Source organism: Globicephala melas, chromosome 10 (assembly GCF_963455315.2).
Source record: "Globicephala melas chromosome 10, mGloMel1.2, whole genome shotgun sequence".
Taxonomy (NCBI): Eukaryota; Metazoa; Chordata; class Mammalia; order Artiodactyla; family Delphinidae; genus Globicephala; species Globicephala melas.
This window is the reverse complement of record NC_083323.1, coordinates 75890673-75895455: the sequence shown is the minus strand read 5'-3', so window position 1 is coordinate 75895455 and position 4783 is coordinate 75890673. Positions and strand designations below refer to the sequence as shown.

The window sequence follows — 4783 nt, the reverse complement described above, 5'->3', positions numbered from 1 at the left end:
TCTAGAGCACAGGCTCAGTAGTTGTGTTGCACAGGCTTAGTTGCTCCACGGCATGTGGGATCTTCCCGGACCAGAGCTCGATCCCATGTCCCCTTCATTGGCAGGTGGATTCTTAATCACTGCACCACCAGGGAAGACCTTCATTTATTTTAAAAGTCCTAAATTCCACAGAGGACCTGAGCTACTGTTTTCAAGCAACAATAGAAAAGGTGCAATAGAACAAGTTACACATTTCACAATTCAGAACCCAAAGCAAGAAAACCATGAAACCAGTATGAGATTAGAGCAGAAAATCAGACTTCAAGCAGCCAAAGCCAAGATCAATGTCTGAAATTTAAAAATAAAATGGAATCCTGGGTGATTTTTTTCCTAACTTTTCTTCCCTGTATTTTCCATTTTTTTCTGAAGCCTAAAAAATATATTTAGAAGTTAAGAAGAAACATGACATTATTAAGGAGCTACTGACATTCACCACCTGCCATCATTTACTAGTCGTGGCGGCAGCACGGCAGATTCAAACTTCCTCTGAGCTGCAGGGTATTATCTGGCAGTTAAGCTTGGCTCCACACAGAAGAGAGCATCCCCAGCTCCTGCATTTTGCATCACTATTTGTCACCTGAGCCCCAATTATACAACATAGGCTGCTTAGATCTTAGAATTCAAAAGTTTCCTTGGCCAACATAACAACCAGCTTACAACAAAGAAAAATTCTTCCAGTTTCTGCCAATAATCCTGATCTTTATGAGCTCTGAAGGAGGCCAGGGATGAGGGACCAATGGGATATACAGGTTCCCAGGTACAGTAATAATTTCGTGCCTCTTAAAATTAGTGCTACTGAAATGCTTGTTTAACATTTACTTAGAGAAGGAAGAACTGAGTAATAAGACTTTTGGGGCAGCTGGCAAACTCTTCTACTGTATTCTGGGTTCTTCAGTTTTGGCAAGAGAGTTGTATATATTGGGTTGGCCAAAAAGTTCGTTCAGGTTTTTCCGTAACATCTTACAGAAAACCCGAACAAACTTTCTGGCCAACCCAATACTTACTATTCACAAAATAAAAAGATGGAAATCAGCTGGACCCAGTTTCACTAAAAGCAGCTTAGAGACCATGTACTGTTGTTAAAGAGTGCCCCCTGGGGGTTTCGAGCTATGACAACTGATTTTAACCACATTCTGTTCCTAAGAGGAATTCTGGTAAATACAATTTTCTCCATATCACTGTTTTCCACCACAACAGTGCTCACTGATACCTTAGCATCCCCTACAATGGCAACATGGACAGCTCCCCTACTGGTCCACCCCTTAATCCAGCTCTGCTGGAAATAACAGTTGACAGTGCAGCTGCTCTATGGTCCTCCCAGTTGCCTTTGCCCCCTCAATTCTGTCCCCTTATTCTCCTTCCCTTAAAAACACCAGAGTAAATTCCTCAAATATGTCCACCCTGAATCCAAGGTATAGACCTTCACAGCTCATTTTTGATCCCCAAATTATAGGTATCTGTTTATAAAATAGGGACCCACTGTTTGTAGTCTGAGGTTTTATTAGTTTCATTTAACATCATGCTTTAAGCACTGGCATATATGGCTGAGTAATATTCCATTATCTATATCATACCACACCTTCTTTACCCATTCATTTATCAGTGGGCACTTAGGTTGCTTCCATATTTTGGCTATAATAAATCATGTTGCAATGAACAAAGGGGTGCCTATATCTTTTCAAATTAGTGTTTTCATCATTTTTCACTAGTTTGAATAATGCTTCAAAAAAAATCTTTAACTTGTTATTGAGGGCTACACCTCAATAGGTTATATATCACAGAAAACTTCTTTTTTTATATATATACAACAGGCTCTTATTAGTCATCAATTTTATACACATCAGTGTATACATGTCAATCTCAATCGCCCAATTCATCACCCCCGCACCCCCACCCCCCGGCTACTTTCCCCGCTTGGTGTCCATATGTTTGTTCTCTACATCTGTGTCTCTATTTCTGCCCTGCAAACTGGTTCATCTGTACCATTTTAAATAAAATTTAAAATTTAAATAAATTTAATAAATTTAAATAAAATTATTTTTAAATAAAAATTTAAAATACGGTATTTGTTTTTCTCTTTCTGACTTACTTCACTCTGTATGGCAGTCTCTAGATCCATCCATGTCTCAGCAAATGACCCAATTTCGTTCCTTTTTATGGCTGAGTAATATTCGATTGTATATATGTACCACATCTTCTTTATCCATTTGTCTATCACAGAAAACCTCTTAGGCAGGTGGTTCAACTGGAAGGAGAGAGTGGGAGGAAGTAACACCTGACTGTTACTCTGTGTGGAGTTGAAAACATGCATACCTATCCCACACCTTGCTGCAATTTTGATGTGCCTGATTCTACGTGCCGGAAGGTGGACAAGGATGTATAATTTTCTCCCAAATGATTCTGATTCTTCCCTTTCTTCCTGTACCTGCCCACCCCCCTTTTATGAACCACTGTAACCGTCAAAACTGAGGGAAGAACATTAGTCTTCAGTGTTGTGCTCAGGCCAGACACCACAAGCCCTGTCTAGAGGAGACCTCCGTCTCTGGGCTGCTCCCATGACCTCACACCCTCCTGCTCCCCTCTCAGCTGCAGACTTCACCAAGTGTCTCTAGGGTATGTCTTCAGCCTGTCCTGGGGTGACTAGAATGAAAACAGAAACAGCTATCCAGTTGGAAGAGAGAAAGGAATTAAGGTATCCATAAAAAGCCTTTCCAAAGCAGCAAAATATTTGTAAAGGAGAAAGGAAATTGGGGGGTGGCCAGGGTGTATTCCTATTCTTTGCCTACACACACTCCAGAACAGTGGTTCTCAACCTGGTTTTTTATCTCCTTTCTCCTCCCTCCCCAGGGACATTTGGCAAAGTCTGGAGACATTTTGTCACAACTGGGATAGAGATAGTGTTACTGGCATCAAGATTTTTTGGATAGATTTTTAATCAAACACATAAAGAACAGGAAATTTCCGTGTTTTTTTTTAACATCTTTATTGGAGTATAACTGCTTTACAATGGTATGTTAGTTTTTGCTTTATAACAAAGTGAATCAGCTATACGTAAACATATATCCCCATATCTCCTCCCTCTTGCGTCTCCTTCCCATCCTCCCTATCCCACCCCTCTAGGTGGAAACAAAGCACCGAGCTGATCTCCCTGTGCTATGTGGCTGCTTCCCAATAGCTATCTATTTTACATTTGGTAGTGTATATATGTCAATGCCATTCTCTCACTTCGTCCCAGCTTACCCTTCCCCATCCCCGTGTCCTCAAGTCCATTCTCTACATCTGCATCCTGCCCCTAGGTTCTTCAGAACCTTTTTATTTTATTTTTTTAGATTCCATATATATGTGTTAGCATATGATATTTGTTTTTCTCTTTCTGACTCACTTCACTCTGTATGACAGTCTCTAGGTCCATCCACCTCACTACGAATAACTCAATTTCGTTTCTTTTTATGGCTGAGTAATATTCCATTGTATATATGTGCTACATCTTCTTTGGTTGTTTGGTTTTTTGATATTGAGCTGCATGAGCTGCCTGTATATTTTGGAGATTAATCCTTTTTAACCTGATTAAATTAGCAAAAGTAAAATTATTGATACTACCCAAGGGTGGGTATGAGGAAATGGGTACTCCTACATACTTAAACTAGCACACAATATCTATTTAGATTTTAAAGATGCACAGCCTTTGACTTAGCAATTTCATTTCTAGGAGTCTACTTTTCAGAAATATTAACATAATTATGAATACACAAATGTATAGGGATATTTTCTGCAACATTGTCCATAATAAAAAATTCTAAGTGATCTATCATCTACCAAGAGAAAAACTGTTAAATAAATTATAATATTCCTTATAAGAGACTACTATGCAGCCATTGGGAAGAATATTTTGTTATTTTTATGCACTGGTATGGAAAACATCTGTAATACAGTAATAAGTGAAGAAAAACTATAATAAAAGGAACTTTTTCACTCTAAGTGAAAAAATAGAACTGTATGTATAGTATGATCTAATTTATATTATATGTTTGCATCTGGACAGTGAAAAGTATGAACAGAAAGACGCTATTAACTGTGGTACTCATCTGGAGAGTACGTTCTGCAGTGAGCTTTTTTATATTTTATATCATTCATTTAATGACATTGTTATGGGCTGAACTGTGCCTCCTCTAAATTCATATATTGAAACCCTAACCCCCAGTGTGACTGTAATTGGAGATAGGGCCTATAAAGAGTTGATTAAAGTTAAATGGTCATACTTGTGGGGCCCTTATCCGATAGGACTGGTATCCTTATAAGAAGAGGAAGGGACACCAGAGAGCTCTCTCTTTCCACATGTGTACAGAGGAAAGGCTACGTGAGAACACACTGAGAAAACAGCTATTGTGCTCACTTTGGCAGTACATATACTAAAATTGGAATGATACAGAGAAGATTAGCCTGGCCCCTGCACAAGGATAACACACAAATTTGTGAAACGTTGCATATTTTTTAAAACAAGATCAACACTTAAACACACACACAAAAAGACGACGAAGAAGACAGCTATCTGCAAGGTAGAAAGAGGGGTCTTACCAGAAACCAGCTCAAGCTGCTATAACAAGATACCACAGACTGGTTGGCTTGAGCAACAGACATTTATTTTCTCACAGTTCTGGAGGCAAGAATTCCATGTTCAGGGTGCCAGCTCAGAAGAAATACACAACACCTCTGCTCATAGTTATTGCAGAACTAGTCACGTGAC

General features: G+C 39.1%; 1 non-coding gene across 1 annotated transcript; it reads left to right on the top strand.

The window, feature by feature from the left end:
• The first annotated feature begins 4424 nt into the window (after window positions 1-4424).
• LOC115839177 (U6 spliceosomal RNA) lies at window positions 4425-4531 on the top strand. The gene has a single exon (XR_004033947.1). It is a non-coding gene; the product is annotated as a U6 spliceosomal RNA (small nuclear RNA).
• Window positions 4532-4783: the final 252 nt, after the last annotated feature.